Genomic DNA, 21,643 nt, shown 5'->3' with positions numbered 1-21,643 from the left:
TTCCCTGCGGCTGTTACACTACTCAACACTGTACCTCGGTGATTGCCAATCACCCCCCCCCCGGACACCCCTCCCACCAGGAAAAAAATACTATGGCTGTTTGCACGGAAATAGAATTATTTATTGCTCATCTATATGTCGCTCTTCTAGGGAGATGCTAACTGCATTTCGCTGTCTCTGTACTGTACACTGCACAATGACAATAACGTTGAATCTGAATCTGAATCTGAATCTGAGGAAGAATTTCTTTGGTCAGTGGGTGATGAATCTGTGGAATTCTTTACCACAGAAGGCTGTGGAAGCAGAGTCAATGGATATTTTTAAGGCAGAGATAGATAGATTCTTGATTAGTACGGGTGTCAGGGATTATGGGGAGAAGGCAGGAGAATGGGGTTAGGAGGGAGAGATAAATCAGCCATGATTGAATGGTGGCGTAGACTTGATGGGCTGAATGGCCTAATTCTGCTCTTATCATTTATGATTTCATGACCTTATAAGAACTGGGGATTGGGGAAGGAGGGAGAACTTAAGACAACAATTGCTCTTGTCCCTTGCACTTGCTGCATTTATCTTATGGGGCCATACATGTGTCGATGCTCTTGAAATGGAACAGTCTGTGGAGAGCAATCTGAGGTTGCACAATCTGAGACCATGATCAAGCACCAACCACCCTGATACCCACTGACTGCTTTTAAGAAATTGAGGCTCTAGTCAGGTAAAAGAAGGAGGCATGGGAGAGGTATCGACAGCTGGGATCAAGTGGAGGAGTTTCAAGAACTAAGGAGATACTTAAGAATGTCAGGAGGGCAAAACGAGAGTAGGAGATAGCTCTGGCAGATAATATTAAGGGTAACCCAAAGAGATTATAAATTAAGGCAAAGAGGGTGATGAGAGAGAGAATAGGGCCCCATCGAAACCAGTCTGAAGAAGGGTTTCGGCCCGAAACGTTGCCTATTTCCTTCGTTTCTTAGATGCTGCTGCACCCACTGAGTTTCTCCAGCACTTTTGTCTACCTTCGATTTTCCAGCATCTGCAGTTCCTTCTTAAACCCATAGAAACCAGAGCAGTCATCTCTGTGTGGAGCAGCATGATATGGGCAAAGTCCGTAATTAGTATTTCTCATGTTTTTACTGTGGAAAAAAGATAGGCTGGGGACATTGGGAAAATGAATGGAAGACAAAGCTCCTGTGCCTGGTCAGCTATATCTGAGGAAGCTACAGAAAAAAATTCCAAACGATGTCGGAAAGAAGGGGATGAATATTCTGCAGCGTGACTTTAGAGAGCTCGGAAAAATGCTGAAAAGCAGGACCTCCAGGGTTGTTATCTCCGGTTTGCTTCCAGTTCCTCGTGCTGGCGAGAGCAGGAGCAGGGAGTACGGGACCTGAATGTGTGGCTGAGGAACTGGTGCACGGGGCAGGGATTTAGATTCTTAGATCACTAGGATCTGTTTTGGAGTAAGGGGGACTGTAAAAAAAGGGATGGATTGCATCTTAACAGGTGGGGGACCAGCATTCTGGCAGGCAGGTTTGCCAGAGCTACACGGGTGGTTTTAAACTGAATAAGGGGCGTGGGGTGTCAAATGGGATAGTCGAAGATGGAGTTAAAGGGAAAGGGTTTCTTAAATGTGTGAGCAGAGGGACAGAGGGGTGTTAAATGAGGGTAGAAGCAATAGGTAGCTAGGTGAAAAGTAAAAGTGGCAGGCAGACAAATCCAGGGCAAAAATCAAAAAGGGTCACTTTTCAACATAATTGTATAAGGGGTAAGAGTGTTGTAAAAACAAGCCTGAAGGCTTTGTGCCTCAATGCAAGGATAATTCGTAATAAGGTGGATGAGTTGAATGTGCAGATAGCTATTAATGACTATGATATAGTTGGGATCACGGAGACATGGCTCCAGGGTGACCAAGGCTGGGAGCTGAACATCCAGGGATATTCAATATTCAGGAGGGAGAGACAGAAAGGAAAAGGAGGTGGGGTAGTGTTGCTGGTTAGAGAGGAGATTAAGCAATAGAAAGGAAGGACATTAGCTTGGAGGATGAGGAATCGATATGGGTAGAGCTGCGAAACACTAAGGGGCAGAAAACACTAGTGGGAGTTGTGTACAGGCCACCTAACAGTAGTAGTGGAGTTGGGGATGGCATCAAACAGGAAATTAGAAATGCGTGCAACAAAGGTAAAACAGTTATAATGGGTGACTTCAATCCACATATAGATTGGGTGAATCAAATTGGCAGGGGTGCTGATGAAGAGGACTTCTTGGAAAGTATGCGGGATAGTTTTCTAAACCAACATGTAGAGGAACCAACGAGAGAGTAGGCTATTCTAGACTGGGTATTGAGTAATGAGGAAGGGTTAGTTAGCAGTCTTGTTGTGCGTGGCCCCTTGGGCAAGAGTGACCATAATATGGTTGAGTTCTTCATTAGGATGGAGAGTGACATAATTAATTTAGAAACAAGGGTTCTGAACTTAAATAAAGGTAACTTTGAGGGTATGAGACGTGAATTGGCCAAGATAGACTGGCGATTGTTTCCTAAAGGGTTGATGGTGGATATGCAATGGAAGGCATTTAAAGGCTGCATGGATGAACTACAACAATTGCTCATCCCAGCTTGGCAAAATAATAAATCAGGGAAGGTTGTGCATCCGTGGATGACAAGGGAAATCAGGGATAGTATCAAAACAAAAGATGAAGCATACAAATTAGCTAGAAAAAGCAGAGGACTGGTAGAAATTCAGAGTCCAGCAGAGGAGGACAAAGGGCTTAATTAGGAAAGGGAAAATAGATTATGAAAGAAAACTGGCAGGGAACATAAAAACTGACTGCAAAAGTTTTTATAGATATGGGAAGAGAAAAAGATCAGTTAAAACAAATGTAGGTCCTTTGCAGTCAGAAATAGGTGAATTGATCATGGAGAACAAGGATATGGCAGACCAATTGAATAACTACTTTGGTTCTGTCTTCACTAAAGAAGATTTAAATGATCTGCCGGAAATAGCAGGGGACCGGGGGTCAAATGAGATGGACGAACTGAGTGAAATCCAGGTTATCCAGGAATTGGTGTTAGGTAAATTGAATGGATTAAAGACCGATAAATCCCCAGGGCCAGATAGGCTGCATCCCAGAGTACTTAAGGAAGTAGCTCAGAAATAGTGGATGCATTAGTGATAATTTTTCAAAACTCTTTAGATTCTGGAGTAGTTCCTGAGGATTGGGGGGTAACTAATGTAACCCCACTTTTTAAAAAGGGACGGAGAGAGAAAACGGGGAATTACAGACCAGTTAGTCTAACATCGGTAGTGGGGAAACTGCTTGAGTCAGTTATTAAAGATGGGATAGCAGCACATTTGGAAAGTGGTGAAATCATTGGACAAAGTCAGCGTGGGTTTATGAAAGGTAAATCAAGTCTGACGAATCTTATAGAATTTTTCGACGATGCAACTAGTAGAGTGGATAAGGGAGAACCAGTGGTTGTGATATATCTGGACTTACAGAAGGCTTTCGACAAGGTCCCACATAAGAGATTAGTATACAAACTTAAAGCACACGGTATTGGGGGTTCAATATTGATGTGGATAGAGAACTGGCTTGCAGACAGGAAGCAAAGATTAGGAGTAAACGGGTCCTTTTCAGAATGGCAGGCAGTGACTAGTGGGGTACCGCAAGGCTCAGTGCTGGGACCCCTGCTATTTACAACAGTTGTACAGGGTCTTGGTGAGACCACACCTGGAGTATTGCGTACAGTTTTGGTCTCCTAATCTGAGGAAAGACATTCTTGCCATAGAGGGAATACAGAGAAGGTTCACCAGACTGATTCCTGGGATGTCAGGACTTTCATATGAAGAAAGACTGGATAGACTCGGCTTGTACTCGCTAGAATTTAGAAGATTGAGGGGGGATCTTATAGAAACTTACAAAATTCTTAAGGGGTTGGACAGGCTAGATGCAGGAAGATTGTTCCCGATGTTGGGGAAGTCCAGATCAAGGGGTCACAGTTTAAGGATAAGGGTGAAATCTTTTAGGACCGAGATGAGAAAAACATTTTTCACACAGAGAGTGGTGAATCTCTGGAATTCTCTGCCGCAGAAGGTAGTTGAGGCCAGTTCATTGGCTATATTTAAGAGGGAGTTAGATGTGGCCCTTGTTTCTAAAGGTATCAGTGAGTATGGAGAGAAGGCAGGTACAGGATACTGAGTTGGATGATCAGCCATGATCATATTGAATGGCGGTGCATGCTCGAAGGGCCGAATGGCCTACTCCAGCACCTAATTTCTATGTTTCTATGATATACAAACCATCATTAGATATGGGTGAGGTGCCAGAATACTGGTGGCTAATCTTGTGCCTCTATTTAAGATGGACTCCAAAGAAAAGCCAAAGAGAAATGTAGACCAGTGTGTATAACATCTGTGGTAGGAAAGTTATTGGAGAGTATTCTGAGGGATAAGATATATATGCATTTGGATAAACAGGTATTGATTAAGGGATTAAGTCAGCATGATTTTGTATGTGGGAGGTCATGTCTCCGAAGCCCAGTCTGAAGAAGGGACATCACCTATTCTTTCTCTCCACAGATGCTGCCTGTCCCGCTGAGTTACTCCAGCTTTTTGGTTCTAAATGGGAGGTATTGCATTTTGAGAAGTCAAAGCATGATAGGACTTTCACAGTGAATGGAAGGGTTCTGGAGAGTGTTATTTAACAGAATGATCTGGTGTACAGGAAATTGTTCCTTGAAAGTGGAATCACAGGTAGATAGGGTGGTAAAGATGATTGGCCTTCATCTGTCAGCATACTGAGTATAGAATTTGGGATGCTATGTTACAGTCATATTACAGTACATTGATGAGGCTGCATTTGGAATATATGTGTTCAGTTTTGGTCACCTCGCTATAAGAAAGATGTTTTAAAGCTGGAAAGAGCATGGAGAAGAGTTACAAAGATGCTGCTAGGATTTGAAGGTCTGTGGACATTGTTTAAGGTGAGAGGCAAAAAATTTAATTGGAACCTGAGGGGAAACTTCAGCTTGTATGTTCTCCCCGTGACTTGGACAAGGAGGACCAATATCCTTGTAGAACAATCTAGATCCTGAATCAGTGCTTGAAAGTATGATGATGTGGCTATTATGGAGACTTGGTTACAAGAGGGACAGGACATGGCTGGCTGCTCAATGATCCATGGTTTTGATGTTTCAGACGTCATATGGAGGTAGGTAAACGAGATGTGAGGGTCAAGTTTTATTTACACAGAGATTGGTGGGTGCCTGGTACATGCGGCCAAAGTCTTTGCCGATAGCAAGAAGCGGCAACAGGTGAGAGGGTGCCCCAAGGTGACCAAGAGCATCCTGTCGGTGGGGGTGGCCTGAAGAAAGTGCTGTCCCCAGGGGCTACAACGTGAGCCGCAACAACAGCCGTGTCACCAGACTGTGCGGCGGGTGAAGAAGGGCTCGGTTGGGCGCCTTGCGAGTTGGGGCTGTGGTCAGAGGCCGGGGCTCTAAACAGCTGGGGAGACAGTGAGAGCTGGAAGTGGCATTGGCAGCTTAATCCACTGTATCTGAAATCCGTTATAAAGGGGTCCATTAAAATTAGGGTTTCCAGTATAGAATAAGACTTAAAATATACCAACCATATTAGAGGTTCCGTAGCATTCTTAAAGTATCTCACTTTTTTTGCCTTTTCATAGATCTGTAAAAATCAAAGTATTTTTTGTTTATTTTCAAGGTTAACATTGTTTGATGTAATGAAGCAGAAATAGGCACTGTGCAGTGCTAGTCTAATACAATGTGTTGAACACAGAAATCACAAATCCAGGCACTCTGTACAATTACGCAGATGTGTCAGAAGGGCGCCACAATGGCGCAGCGGTAGAGTTGCTGCTTTACAGCACTTGCAGCGCCAGAGCCTTGGGTTCAATCCCGACTACGGGTGCTGTCTGTACTGAGTTTGTATGTTCTCCCCATGACCTGTATGTGTTTCCTCCCACACTCCAAAGACATGCAGGTTTGTAGGTTAATTGGCTTGGTATAATTGTAAATTGTTCCTTGTGTGTGCAGGATAGTGTTAATGTGCGGGGACCACTGGTTGGTGTGGACTCAGTGGGCCGAAGGGCCTGTTTCCACACTGTATCTCTAAACTAAACTAAACTGACCATAAAGGTCTCTAGAAGCAGTGTGAACCCTGACTTTCAATCTCTCTCTGTGGTTCAATTTGTTAAAGTAGTGGGTTCCACTGGGGATTGCTCCTTCAACTGGTGCCTTTAGAATAGCACTTTAGTGGCGGGTGGTTATTGGAGATAGGCGTCTAAGTACTCATGGAATATTCGTCCATTGATTGTAGGATTAGGCATCATGTTGGTTTCGACCTCCAGAAACAAAGGAATTAAAAAATGCACTAGAACATTCTCAAATTTTTCTTCCCGGAATCAAATCAAGATGTGGTCCAGGAATGGATGGATTGTTTAACTAATGCAGGTTGAGATCTTCAGCCTTCAGTAACAACCTGCTCTTGCAGTTCACATCTCCAATGCATTCAGAGCCTGTAATCATGGTGTAGCTTTGCAACATGACATCACTCTGCTATATACTGATTGGTGTCAGTGAAACACACCAAAATAAATCTCTACAGAATGCATGGTTGGTTGATTTATAATTGTCGCATGTGCCAAGATACAGCTAATTACTTTGTGTGCTATCTAGTCAAATCATGAGAACAATGACACGAGTACAATGGATATGGCAAACAGTAAAATGCCGGTGTTCAGAATATAGCATTACAGTATTGTAGCCTGCGAGTTACAGAGAAGTGCGCATTAAAAATGCAAGGGCTGCAATGAGACAGGTTGGGAGATTGGGTCCATACCCTTAGTTTGTGAGAGGACTATTTTATAGTCTAGTAATATGTGGAACAAATTCTTCCTGAATCTGGTAGTGTGGGTTTTCATATTTTTGTAATGTCTGCCTGATGGGAGAGGGTAGAAGAGGAGATGACCAAGGTGTAACAAGCTCATTTGAAACATATTATCCAGCTTTTTAAACTAATAATAAATTAATCATGAATCATTAACCATCTGTGGCCACTATCATAATTTCTCTCACAACAGTATCTGCAATGCCCAGCTGGTGCCACTAACACTGCCTGCTCCAACATGGCTTCTGACCCAGAGCCAATGGAAAACACTAGCTACAGTTCTCTTAAGTGGCTTCCAAATCTGGTTTACATTTTCAATGTTGTTGGATAATTCATGCAGGCTGACCGGATTCCCAATTTGAAAAGGATGCCTAATCCCCCGTGGACTGATGTAAGAATGTTTTAATCTTGATTTTGTGTGAAACCCAGCAACGTTAGGCTATTTAGTGTTCTTGATTTGGAATAATCTAACATTAACTTGTTGAGACACAATCTTATGTTATACTTCTGCATCACATTGGTGTGCTGTTAATTATTGTAAACATCCTGAAGAAATTATCACTCTTAACCATTTTATATTTATATAGAATACTTAAATACTCTGTCTATAAATAAAAAAGTTCAACAAGCAAGGAAGGGAAATAAAATTGGCATACCTTTTCATGAACCTGACCTAAAATATTTGAACTATTACTGGTGATTACAGGCAATGTAATATTGACTCTTCTGTCAGGAAGAGCTGAAAGAAAACATTGAAATAGTTTATTATAATTGACATTTATTGAATGTCTAATTACAAAATGAAAATGAAGTCATAAAGTCTGACCAAATTGTTTAATATATCTGTTAATAATGACTTTGACTCTGACATCGGGAGGGGAATGGGAAGTGCAGGGGAGAGATAAGTCTTTGCCTTCCATCACAGCGAGGAGGAGATGCGCTGTGATGGATGTTTGTGTAAATTGTGTTGTGTCTTGGTTCTTTTTTGTGTGTATGACTGTAGAAACAACATTTCGTTTGAACCTCAAGGGGTTCAAATGACAAATAAATTGTATTGTATTGTATTGTATTGTTGTAATATAAATTAGTCAGGGGAAATGTTTGTGCATGTGAAGAGGTAGGGGGGAGGACTGGTTGCTTCTTTCATTGTTCTGATGACAGAAAGACGTACAAGTTTGTAGGTTAATTGCCTTGGTGTGAATGTAAAAATTGTCCCGAGTGGGTGTTGGATAGTGTTAATCTGTGGGGATCGCTGGTCGGCGCGGATCCGGTGGGCCGAAAGGCCTGTTTCCGCGCTGTATCTCTAAACTAAACTAAACTAAACTAATATATAACTCCATTCTCTCTCTACCACCATTATAAAACTATCTAATTATGTGACCCTCTTCTAACAGAGTTGTATTAGCAGCTAAATCCAGGACAATTTGAAACAAATTACTTGATTCTTATTATTCCAACACTAAGGTGCATCATTTGAGCATAAATTATTATTTTTTCAAACAGCTTCAAAACATATATATTTAAATAAACCATTTATAATTAGAATACTGAATATAGGCAGAACATATTTTCTGGCACATTCAGTCCCATCTAATTGGCTACATCTGTGATCATTTTGTGTTAATAAAATTGCAAGTCTGACATATATCTGCAATAAGAAGAAAAGAGGAACTGCTCTGTTAATTCAATATCGAGCATATGTATTATCATAACTTCCACCTTGCCCTCAAATTTACTGGACTATCTCTGACACTCTCCCCTTTCTCAATATCTGTGTCTCCATCACAATAGACACACTGATGTCTACTACAAGCCTAGCGACTCCCACAGTTATCTTCACAACACCTCCTCCCATCCTGCCCCTTTCAAGCATGTCAGCCTCGCCTCTCAATTTTTGCACCTCCACCACATCTTTTCCCAAGATGAAGCTTTTCACTCCAGGACATCCAATATATCCTCTTTTTTTCATAATCGTGGTTTCACCCCCTGCTGTTATTGATGGATCCCTCTCCTCACTGTCCAGCAATTATACTTGCACTCCCCCTCCCCCAAACTAGAACAAAGGTAGATGCCCCTCGGCATCAACTTTCAACCCACCAGCCTCTTCATCAACACACCCTTTTCCGACATTTGCCCCACATTCACATTGTGTTTTTTGATTTTTTGTCTTTGGAGCGATTTCTGTCTTTAATTTGTGTATTGGTGATGTCCTTATTATTCTTTTTACTGCGACTATCTGTTTTTATCTCTTCTGTTAATTTCTGTAAGGTGTCCTTGAGACTTTGAAAGGCGCCCAAAAATAAAATTTATTATTATTATTATTATTCAACGTGATCCCAAGCAGAATCTTCCTATCCCCACCCTCCCTTCTGCATAGACCACTCCCTCTTCAAATTCTTGCCTCAATCATCCCTTCCCACTCAAACCCACCCCTTTCCCCGGTAATGTCCCCTACAATCACTGGACATGTAACACCTCCACCCATACCTTCTCACCTCAGCTACTGCATTTGGTGCTCCGGTTCTGGTTTCCTTTGCATTGATGAGACCAAATGTAGACCAGGCAACCATTTTGCCAAATGTGTGTACTCAGTCTGCCAAGGCCTGCTGAACCTTCCAATTGCCAACCATTTTAACACCCATTCCTATACTGTCCTATCTGTCCTATGTCTCCTCCATTGTCAGAGTGAGGCCACAAGTAAACTGAACGAACAACACCTTATATTCCGCTTACAACCCAATGATATGAACATTTAATTCACCAATTTTAAGTAACAACTCAAACTTTCCTCTCCTCTCATCCCTGACCATCATTACCACAATTTATTTCACTATTCCATCTCCCCCGTTTCCATCCACCATTATCCCACTCTTTGTCTTTATATTTCACTCCTCTTCTCTCCTTATCAGGCCCCCTTTTGTATCATTTTCTTCTCTAGCTTTTGAACACCCATTTGCTAATCAAACCCCCCTCACCTGTATCCGCCTATCACTTGCCAGACTTTGTCTTGCTCACACCTCTTGTCTGGGTTTCTCACCCAGACTACAATCAGTCTGAGAAGAATCCCAGTTTATCCAGAGATGCTGACTGACCTGTTGAGTTACTCCAGCACTTTGTGTTTCACTCAAGATTCCAGCATCTACATTTCCTTGTGTCTCTAGTCTCATTCTTTTGCGTACAACTGAAAATAAACATTTTTCGATATATTTATTCCTTCTGAAAGCTACTAGTGAATTTGCTTGCACCATCATTTCACATCATGCTTTGAAGATCATTACAGTTCTCTTTAAATATTTTATTATATATTATATTAAATAAAAATATTAGTTTCATTGTTCCTTAGAATTTAACTAAGTTCTTGAAATATGCTTCAAAACTATTTGATTTATTCCAAGGGGACATCATGTTTTAATATCATCTTAATTTCATATCATCATAAATAATTCATGCACTTACCTCTATTAGCAGATGGTGCTGGCACGACTGTTGTAGTTGTCGTAGTGGAGCTTGTCGGTAATGAGGTAATAGCTGTGGTATTGGTGGATACTGAGGTAGTTGTGGTCGTGTTGGATGGTGCTGAATCAGCAGCAGTGGTATTGGTGGATGCTGAAGTAGTTGTGGTGGTCCTTGCTTGTGCCGATGTATTAATAATGGTATTGGTGGTTGCTGAGGCAGTTACAGTGGTGCTGGATGGTGCTGAGTCAGCAGCAGTGGTATTGGTTGGTTTTGAAGTAGTTGTGATGGTGTTGGATGGTGCCAAGGCCGCAGCAGTGGTATTGGTTGTTACAGAAGTAGTTATGGTTGTCTTGGCTTGTGCCGACGTAGTAGCAGTGGTATTTGTGGTTTTTGAAGTAGTTGTGGTGATGTTGGATGGTGCTGAGGTAACAGCAGTGGTATTGGTGGGTAATGAGTTAGTTGTGGTGGTCCTTGCTGGTGCAGAGGTAACAGCAGTGGTATTGGTGGTTTTTGAAGTAGTTGTGGTGATGTTGGATGGTGCTGAGGTAACAGCAGTGGTATTTGCGGTTTTTGAAGTAGTTGTAGTGGTGCTGGATGGTGCTGAGGTAACAGTAGTGGTGCTGGATGGTGCTGAGGTAACAGCAGTGGTATTGGTGGGTACTGAAGTAGTTGTAGTGGTCCTTGCTTGTGCCGGTGTATTAATATTGGTATTGGTGGTTTTTGAAGTAGTTGTGGTGATGTTGGATGGTGCTGAGGTAACAGCAGTGGTATTGGTGGGTAATGAGGTAGTTGTGGGGGTCCTGGCTTGTGCCGATGTATTAACAGTGGTATTTATGGGTACTGAAGTAGTTGTAGTGGTCCTTGCTTGTGCCGACGTAGTAGCAGTGGTATTGGTGGTTTTTGAAGTAGTTGTGGTGGTGATGGATGGTGCTGAGGCAGCAGCGGTGGTATTGGTTGGTAATGAGGCAGTTGTAGTGGTGCTGGATGGTGCTGAGGCAGCAGCAGTGGTATTGATGGTTTTTGAAGTAGTTGTGGTGATGTTGGATGGTGCTGAGGCAGCAGCAGTGGTATTGGTGGGTAATGAGGTAGTTGTGGTGGTCCTTGGTGGTGCAGAGGTAACAGCAGTGGTATCGGTGAGTTTTGAAGTAGTTGTCGAGGTGCTTGATGGAGCCAAGGCAACAGTGGGGGTACTTGTTTGATTCAATGTTCCATTCGACGGTCTTGCTGTTGTATTGGTAGTGGAGGGAATCTCTGAAAATGCAATCAACTATGTAATGACTAAAATGCCGAGATATCCAAACAAATTTCAACAGTTAGGAGAGTTAATATCTCAGTTAAGAAAATATATTTGATGTTTTGAAGCAAAGTAGATGGATGCAACAAGGAAGAAGCATGGAAACTTTCCGTTGTCACCCATCAAAAACTGCTCTCATTTGAAAATATTTCCCCATATTTGGGATTCACCTCCAGATGACAGTCCGTGTCCACTGAAAAGGAATGGTTGTTACCCCTTTCTTGATCTATTCATTCATTTCTGGATCAGAAAAGGGAGGCCAGCCATTGGGAAGTTGATGGGGAGGTAGACAATACAATAGACAATAGGTGCAGGAGTAGGCCATTTGGCCCTTCGAGCCAGCACCGCAATTCAATGTGATCATGGCTGATCATCCCCAATCAGTACCCCGTTCCTGCCTTCTCCCCATATCCCCCGACTCTGCTATTTTTAAGAGCCCTATCTAGCTCTCTCTTGAAAGCATCCAGAGAACCTGCCTCCACCAGGCAGAGAATTCAACAGACTCACCACTCTCGGTGAGAAAAAGTGTTTCCTCGTCTCTGTTCTAAATGGCTTACTCCTTATTCTTAAACTGTGGCCCCTGGTTCTGGACTCCCCCAACATCGGGAACATGTTTCCTGCCTCTAGTGTGTCCAAGCCGTTAACAATCTTATATGTTTCAATGAGATACCCTCTCATCCTTCTAAACTCCAGAGTGTACAAGCCCAGCTGCTCCATTCTCTCAGCATTCGACAGTCCCGCCATCCCGAGAATTAACCTTGTAAACCTACGCTGCACTCCCTCAATAGCAAGAAAGTCCTTCCTCAAATTAAGGGACCAAAACTGCACACAATACTCCAGGTGTGGTCTCACTATAGCTCTGTACATCTGCAGAAGGACCTCTTTGCTTTTATATTCGATTCCTCTTGTTATAAAGGCCAACATGCCATTTGCTTTCTTGATTGCCTGCTGTACCTGCATGCTTACTTTCATAGACAGATGTACAAGGACCCCCAGATCCCATTGTACGTCCCCTTTTTCAAACTTGATGCCATTTAGATAGTAACCTGCCTTCCTGTTTTTGCTACCAAAGTGGATAACCTCACATTTATCCGCATTAAACTTCATCTGCCATGCATCTGCCCACTCCCCCAACCTGTCCATGTCACCCTGCAAGGTACCTACAATGGTCCCTCTGGTGAAAGTATTTCAACATTGCCGTGGGAACGGAAGCTCCAGCAGTTTGGTTGTGGTGATGGAGGAGCAGTGATATATTTCCAAGAGAGGATTGTAAAGGTTTGGTTTTGTTTCCATGCACCTGAAGGTTTTATCCTACTAGATGCAGAAAGTTATTGATATGCTCCCTCTGGACGTGAGTAGTCAGAGAAACTTCCAGTTTCACTCTGAGAACTACACATCTGATAAGTGCATCCTGTGCAGCAGCTCCTGACTGACCAAGAGGAAACTGGAGCTGCGGCTGGATGACCTCAGGATTGCCCAAGTCAATGAGAGTATCATAGATAAGAGTTATAGTGGTCACACCTAAAGTGCAGTCAGAAGATAATCTGACCACCCAGGAAAGGGAATAGGAAGGGAGTGCAGAAGTCCCCTTGGCCAGTCTGAAGAAAGGTCTCGACTCTAAACGTCACCCATTCCTTCTCGCCAGAGATGCTGCCTGGCCCGCTGAGTTACTCCGGCTTTTTGTGTGTATCTTTGAGTCCCCTTTGGCCATTCCCCTTGATAGCAGGTCTACCCTTTTGGATACTGTTTGGGGGAGGGTGGGGGGGATGGGAGAAGAGGGAATGATCATTCAGGAGGTACAGCAGCAATAAGCAAAGTCTGGTGCTACAGATCTGGTCCTGAGGCCCAGCAAGGAAGGGTGAAGGCAGACAGTGCCACATGCTAGAGACAGTATGAATAGGAAGATAGGGCAGGTTAATGAGTGGCTGAGGATTTGGTGCACAGACCTGGTCAGATATTTGGACCACTGGGATCTCTTCTGATGGTGAGGTGTCCTATACAAGTGGGATAGGTTGCACTTGAACTGGCAAGGGATCAAATCCTTGCAGGGACATTAGCTAGTGCTACCAGGGAGGGTTTAAACTAGAAGGGTTTGGGAACAAGAACAGAGGGTCAGCAAAGGGAAGGTTGCTGCCAGGACCTGAAGGTGTGCGATATAGGGAGAGTTTGAGTAGGCTGGGTCTCTATTCCAGGGAGTGCAGTAGGATGAGGGGGGATCTTATAGAGGTGTATAAAATCATGAGAGGAATAGATTGGGTAGATTGGGTCTCTTGCCTAGAGTTGGAGAATCGAGGACCGAGGACATAGGTTCAAGGTGAAAGGGGAAAAGATTTAATAGGAATCCAAGAGGTAACTTTTTTTACACAAAGGGTGTATGCAACAAGCTGCCAGAGGAAGTAGTTGAGACTGGGACTATCCCATCATTTAAGATTGTCCCAATTAGATAGGGACATGGATAGGACAGGTTTTAATGGATATGGACCAAGTACATGCAAGTGGGACTAGTGTAGCTGGGACATTGTTGGCTGCTGTGGGCAAGGTCGGCCGAAGGGCCTGTTTCCACACTGTATTACTCAATGACTCTATGACTAATGGGATGGTGTAAATGACCAGTTAGTCTCACAGGATGGACAGGCAGGGAGAGGTTAGGAAATATTGTTAAACTGATGGACTTTATTTCAGTGCAAGGAGCATTGTGAGTAAAGCAGATGAACTTAATTATAGATAACTTCTTTTTGTTTTTGAAGTATAAAGATATAATTTAATACTTTTATTTTCATATCCTTTTTTATACATTTTTGGAATATCCCTGATTGCTTGTGATTGTTAAAGATGTTCACAGTTATTCATAGCCCTATTGTACAATGGCTGACATCCTTGATAGGTCTCAAGCCGAGGGTTGAGGATTACCGGCTACCCAAGCCGCACAGTGAGTGCATCTCTATCAGTGAGGCATCATAGCACATGTTGTGTAGGCCTGCCAAAGTGCAAAGAGCAGGGTGCTTGCTGGTAGAAAACGGCCAGAAAATACACTGAAACACACAGTGTTCCCAGTGATTTCAGGGAAGTGCAGGATTTACCTAAAGATATTAATTGTATTCATATTTTAAGTTAGAAATATTAGTTAAAACTTAATATTTTAAGTTAGAAGTTAATTGTTAGATATTAATTGTACATGAAGGCCAACTGTAGTCTTATCCACGCAACAGCAATCAGAATAGAATGCTTAAATCGACTGAACTTTTATTAATTTATGGCATTTGGACATTACTGGCATGGCCAGCATTTATTGAGGATTATTACAAATAGTCCTCAATTAAGTGATAATGAGCTATCTTCTTGATCTGCTTCTCAGAAGGATCTCGGCTCGAAACTTCACCTATTCCTTTTCTCCAGAGATGCTGCCTGACCCACTGAGTTACTCCAGCTCTCTGTGTCTATGTCTGGTGTAAACCAGTATCTGCAGTTCTTTCCCACACTGTACATTATAAGCTTCTTTTCAAAAATCTTTTGTAAATATATACCCAATGACAAATATATAGTTATGGCATCCATACCTTCACAGGATGTCCCATTTCCTTTGAATCCAGACCTGCAGGAGCAATTGAATGAACCAGGTATATTCTGACAGTCAGCCCTACTATGACAGTTATCCATAAATCTGGTACATTCATCAATGTCGGTGCAGTTTGAACCTTCATATCCACGATTACATTTACACGTGTATGAGCCATCCGTATTGACGCACTTAGAATTCAAAACACAATTGTCCAGATCTCTTGCGCATTCATCAATATCTGCATTTATTTGAAACAAACACAAAGATATTACATTTTGCAAAAGAAAAAAAAGAGGCATTATTTAACAGTTTTGATATCACAATTAATTTTCATCTGCTTTTTTATCATACATATCCTTTAATTCAACCTTTCTTTCTGGGGCAAGGAGACATGTATACGAACGGAAAGGCGAAACATTAATCGGAGTGGATTTGCAACTGGATCAACTGCTGCAAATCCTAATTTCTATAAGTGTCAATTTGAGAAATACAAAATTGAGAGGAAACATGTATCAAAGAAAGAATGTATGAGATGACAATGAAGACAAATGAGTCTTGATCTGCTTCTCAGAAGGGTCTCTGCCCAATAAATCACATAAATCACATATTCCTTTTCTCCAGAGATGCTTCCTGACCCACTGAGTTACTTCCACTTTTTGTGTCTATTTTCAGTGTAAACCAGCCTCTGCAGTTCCTTCCTACACAATACAACTGGTAGATTTGCAACTGCCTGTTATTATTGTCAATTTCACTCCCTGTCAAAGAACTAAATATATATTCCTATTACATTAAAAAATATTTGTTGTTTGGACCTGTGTAAACATAATGTAAGAAACATGTGCTTTTTGTAATTCTTAAATAACCCTGAATAACTGTATTAGATACCTTTTTCTTCCAAAGATACATTTTCTTCCAGAGTTTACTCACCTGTACAGTTGGATCCTTCATATCCTGTTCTACATGTACAGACAAAAGAGCCTTCAGTATTTGTACAGATAGAATTAGTTCCGGAACACTCAGTAGAGCATTCATTCACATCTAAAAGGATAAACAATTGAACACAACAATATTTAGCTAAATTATAGAATCACATATGCCTGGATTTTGCACTCAACAGAGAATCAGCAGAGAACTGACCAATGAGTTTACACCGCTTGTTGGTTAATGGAAAATCTGGTCCATTTAGTAAATAATTTAATTTAACTCAGAAAAAGAGAATAGAAGCTTCCTTACATGAAATGACTTTCAGGAGGTTTAACCTGTTCAGTGTCACCCCCGAGTATACCCGGGTCACAGTATACAAGTGAAAATAAATCTTGGTAGTGAATAGATTAAAATTATTTTTAGGACATATTTACAGCTCAAGATTTGTTACTGTCACAATATGAACGTATTTCTCGGAATGCAGCCCATATATAATTTGGGTTTCCACTATATCATTAGAATGACTAGTTCACTAAACAGAAATCACAAGATAGATCTAGGAATGATCTGTAATCTGCCCTTAAATTATACAAACCAGCATCTGAAGTTTCTTCCTATACATTAAATTGTATTATTGGGAAGGTGCAGAAAGAGTCTTACCCGTTTATTCATGTATGCAGTGCATGACTTAAGTGCTTGAGTGTCACACGTGAATTGTATCCCAGATAAAAGGTACGTTTGTAGAAATAAATACATTTCCAAGATTGTCGACCCAAAGGATCGAAATGAATCATCAGAGAGAGTTAGATTTAGCTCTTAGGGCTAAGGGAATCAAGGGATATGGGGAGAAAACGGGAACAGGGTACTGAATTTGGATGACCAGCCATAATCACAGTGAATGGCGGTGTTGGCTCGAAGGGCCAAATGGCCTACACCTGCACCTATTTTCTATGTTTCTATCTAATGCGATTGACATAACCAATTAAGGGAACCCATTTATAATTATTGCCTTGCTGCAAAGTATAACAATCAGTTCATAGATTACATTTTAAACCCACAAATAGTTTAATTTAACTTGGGACAGGAAGTAGCAATACTGTAAAAATATTTGCATGAAACAAATGCAATTCAAGATCTGAAACTTCAACCATGTCTTGTTTGATCAATTTAAGTGTGTAGTCAAGTACTCTACAGAATTTCTATAGATGTACGTTAGAGAGCATACTGACTGGCTAAATCACAGCCTGGTTCTCGAATATCCAGGAACAAAGGAGGTGGCAGAAAGTAATGAATATTGCCCAGGCCATCACAGATACTGACCTCCACACCATCAATGGCATAGACTGAAAGCGCTGCCTCAGAAAGGCAGCTAATATCATCAAAGACCCACAACATCCTGCACCATTTCTCATCTCGCTGCTCTCAAATAGAGGGATACAATACAATACCTTTTATTTGTCATTTGAACCTCACATGAGGTTCAAACGAAATTTGGTTTCTGCAGCCATACAAGAAAAGAACCAAGACACACACCAACACAATTCACACAAACATCCATCACAGTGAGTCTCCTCCTCACTGTGATGGAAGGCAAAGTCTTATCTCTCCCCTGCTCTCCATTCCTCTCCCGAAGTCGAGGTCAAAGACCCCGGCGGGCGCTAGCAAGTCCGCGGCCACTCAAAGCCACGCCGGGCGATGTAAGGCCCTGCCCCGGGTCTTGATGTTGGAGCCCCCGGCGGGCGCTAGCAAGTCCGCGGCAATTTTATATAAATTTTTTTTAATTTTATTTTTTTATTAGAAATACAGTAAATTACAGTAATACACATCACATATATCTTATTACATTTGTTGTACCACTTCATTTTTCGAGTTTAAAAAAAGGTAGAAATAAAAGAAGTAAGGAAAGTGAGCAAGTGTCGTGAAGGTGCAGGAAAGTGTTGGGAAAAGAAAGCCCCTTAGAGAAGAAGTTAGAGAAGGAAGTAAAGAAAAGAAATAGACCCTAGAAAGAAAAGAAAAAAAAGGAGAAACAATCGCTCTATTATAACACAAAACTCCGCAAAAAAGGATATACCAACCGTGTTTTTTTTACCCCCCGTTACCAGATCCTGGTACCATTTATTTTTTAAATTACTATTGCACCTTATGCTTGTAATAGTTCCATAAATGCAGACCACGTCTTTTGGAAGTGGTCTGCTTTGCCTGCTAGGAGGAGTCTCATCTCTTCCAGGTGTAATGTTTCGAACATGTTTGAAATCCACATTTTTATTGTTGGTATTGGCAATTTAAAGCCGCGCCGGGCGTTGTAAGGCCCCGCTCCAGGTCACTCTGAACCCCGCAATTCGAGCGGGAGAAGTCGCCGTTGCCGGTGCCCCGCAAAGCAGTCTCCCACCGTGGACCCGCGAGCTCCCGGTGTCACCATCCACCGGAGTTGGGTCGCAGCAGCTCGCCGCCGCAGCTCTCCATGCTCCGAAGCTGGCTAGCTCCACGAAGGTAGGTCTGCAGCTCCACAGCTCCACAGCTCCACAGCTCCACAGCTCCACAGCTCCACAGGCTCCGTGACTTGAGCCTCCAGGTCGTTCCGGTTGGAGGCCGCTCCACGGTGCTAGGCCCCAATGGCAACGGAGACCCGACAGGTAAAAAGTCGGGTCTCCATGCAGGGAAGAGATTTAAAAGTTTCCCCCACCCATCCCCCACCCCCCACACATACACATTTAAAAACCCGCTATAAACTAAACCCTCAACGGAACAAAAAAATAAAAAATACACAGACAGACTGCAGAGGCCGCTGCGACGTCGGTCGTGCCGCCCACCAACGATGCAGGTACAGGAGCCAGAGAACTGTTACCTCAAGCTAAGAATTTCATTGTTCTGCTTCCGGATGCATATGGCAATGAATGAATGAATATGAATTAAAATTATTAATCAATTATGTACACATACAGGGAATTTGAAATGAAACAGTCTTGAGCATTAGATTGTATCTCAAAAGTCAATGGGAATAGATTATTCTTAGAATGGTTTGAGAAACTATTGTAGTAGAACATTTCACAATATTTTACCAAACTATTCATATTGTTTTAATTATTCTTCATTATTTTTGTATAATAAATGGTGATATTAAAAAAAGTACCATACCAGCGCAGAAACTGTCTGGCTTCCCAGTATATCCTTCCTTGCACATACAGGAATAACTTCCATTTGAATTGATGCATTTTGCATTTTGGGGACAACTAGATGTATTACGACATTCATCAATGTCTGAAAGAAAAGATTTACATTAGCAGCGATTGCAGTTCACGTAACAAATATTAGTGATTATAAGTAATGAACATGCATAATTGTGTAAGATTAGATTTCATTTTTGCTTGTGATATTTTTACATGGTAATCTTTAACAGAATGCATGCTTCCACTGCTGTAGTTGGAGAACATTCTGATATATAGTGTTGATTTACAGATGAGAGAATTGTGGAACTGTGGGACATTGTTGATGTGGAAATCTGATTTCTCCACGGAGCAAAGGACTTTGGCAGAGATGGTGTATCTTGACCTGAAACGTCACCCACTCCTTCTCGCCAGAGATGCTGCCTGTCCCGCTGAGTTACTCCAGCATTTTGTGTCCATCTTTGGTGTAAACCAACATCTGCAGTTCCTTCCTACATGAGTTCCCATGACCATTAATTGTAATAAAAATAATGATTACGAACAAAATAGTTTTGAGATTTTATTATAAAATGCACACTGAGAACGACCAATTTTTTCAGTGTGTGTGATCTGAGGAGCGATTTTTCTGCCTTTGATGATTCATTGAAAAGCCCCCTGCAGTGTATTTGATGAACTATATCTCGAGATGATATTGTGTTAACGGGCCTGTTATACTGCTGCAGGTCTGTTGTCAGTATATGTGGCAACTAAACACTTTTGATTCTTGAAAACTATTTTAAAAACCAGTTGCAACAATTGTCAACAAAACCATTTGCAATAATGAATACTTCAATGGGCTGAACAGTATGTTATTTTTTCTTCCGTTCCTTTGTAAAAGAGGGTGGCAAGGTGGCGTAGCAGTAGAGTTGCTGCCTTACAGTGTTTTCAGTGCCAGAGACCCGGGTTCGATCCTGACTATGGGTGCTTGTCTGTACAGAGTTTGTACATTCTTCCCAAGACAACGTGGGCTTTCTCCCACACTTCAAAGACGTACAGGGTTTGCAGGTTAATTAGCTTGGTATGAATGTAAATAATCCCTAGTGTGTGTGTGTAGTATTGTGCTAGTGTACAGGGATTGCTGGTCAGTGCGGACTTGGTGGGCCGAAGGGTCTGTTTCCATGCTGTATCTCGAAAATAAACAAAACTAAACTAAAATGTTCAGGTAATGAGCACTGGCAGCTTACCATCACATAAGGAACTGTTTGTTTCATTTATCGCATAGCCTTCATTACAGCTGCAGTTGTAACCTCCCAACACATTGGTACAGATCTGCTTGCAAGAGTCCGTTTCGTTCTGACATTCATCAAAATCTACAATAGCAAGCAACACAACATCAAAATTGTTCAAATATTTAACAACAAAAATCTGTAACAAAAATCAATCATTTGTGAGACCTTTTTCTTAATCCATTTATTCAGGCAGGCACATGAACGAGTCACACCTCGGCCATTCCCTTTTCTCTCCTCTCCCATCGGGCAAAACGTACAGAAGTGTGAAAACACACTCCTCCAGATTCAGGAACAGTTTCTTCCCCCTGTTATCAGGAATTGAATCACCCTACCTCAACCAGTGCAGTCCTGAACTACTTTTCACCTCATTTGTAGACACTAGGACTATCTTTGATCAGACTTTACTAGCTTTATCTGGAACAAAATGTTATTCCCTTATCATGTATCTGTACACTGTGAACCGCTCGATTGTAATCATGTATTGTGTTTCCGCTGACTGGTTAGCACGCAGGAAAAGCTTTTCACTGTACCAGTACACGTGATAATAAACTAATACAACATTTCCTGTGCAAACTGATGTCATTAGTGGCATGGTGTTATTTAGAATTAAAGGTCTGTAAATGGGATGAACTAGTAGAGTTTTTGCTTGCTATATAATTCAATTTCAGTTTAAAATGGGTGATTAAAATTATGGTGCATTCTAAGTTACAGTTTCTTCTCGAAGATCACGTAATGTGATGTGTCAATGCACAGAGGATGCTACATGCATGCACTTGCATTCACTGGGCAGTATAATGGTACAGCTTCTGCCTTAGTGCCGGAGTTCCGGGTTCGAATCTCACGAATGCTCGGGTGCTGTGTGTGGGGAGTTTGCACGTTCTTTCTGTGACTGAGTGGGATTCCTCCATGTTCTTTTGTTTCCTCCCATGTTCTAAAAACATGCAGGCTTTTAAGTTCATTGGCCCTAAAGTGTCAGGAGTGGATGAGAAAGTGGGTTAAGATAGAAATAGTGTGAATAAGTAATCAATGGTCGGCATGGACTCAGTAGGCCGAGGGCCTGTTTCAATGCTGTGTCTCTA

The 21,643-nt window shown here is 41.9% G+C and overlaps 1 protein-coding gene and 1 long non-coding RNA gene across 3 annotated transcripts in view; both read left to right on the top strand.

The window, feature by feature from the left end:
- The window catches only part of LOC116979505 (serine-rich adhesin for platelets-like), a 1,930,096-nt gene that overhangs the window by 1,521,038 nt on the left and 387,415 nt on the right, over positions 1-21,643 (top strand). The window lies entirely within an intron of this gene.
- Positions 10,728-11,872, top strand: LOC116980027. Of its 2 annotated transcripts, XR_004413823.1 has the most exons (5): positions 10,728-10,780; positions 10,841-10,960; positions 10,991-11,020; positions 11,321-11,380; positions 11,441-11,872. It is a non-coding gene; the product is annotated as an uncharacterized LOC116980027 (long non-coding RNA). The 2 variants fall into 2 exon arrangements; XR_004413822.1 differs by lacking the exon at positions 10,841-10,960 and having other exon boundaries at positions 10,729-10,780; positions 11,441-11,863.

The sequence above is a fragment of the Amblyraja radiata genome, chromosome 13, assembly GCF_010909765.2.
Source record: "Amblyraja radiata isolate CabotCenter1 chromosome 13, sAmbRad1.1.pri, whole genome shotgun sequence".
NCBI classification, from domain to species: domain Eukaryota; kingdom Metazoa; phylum Chordata; class Chondrichthyes; order Rajiformes; family Rajidae; genus Amblyraja; species Amblyraja radiata.
Note: the sequence above shows the minus strand (reverse complement) of the source record. Positions and strands in the feature narration are given on the sequence as shown.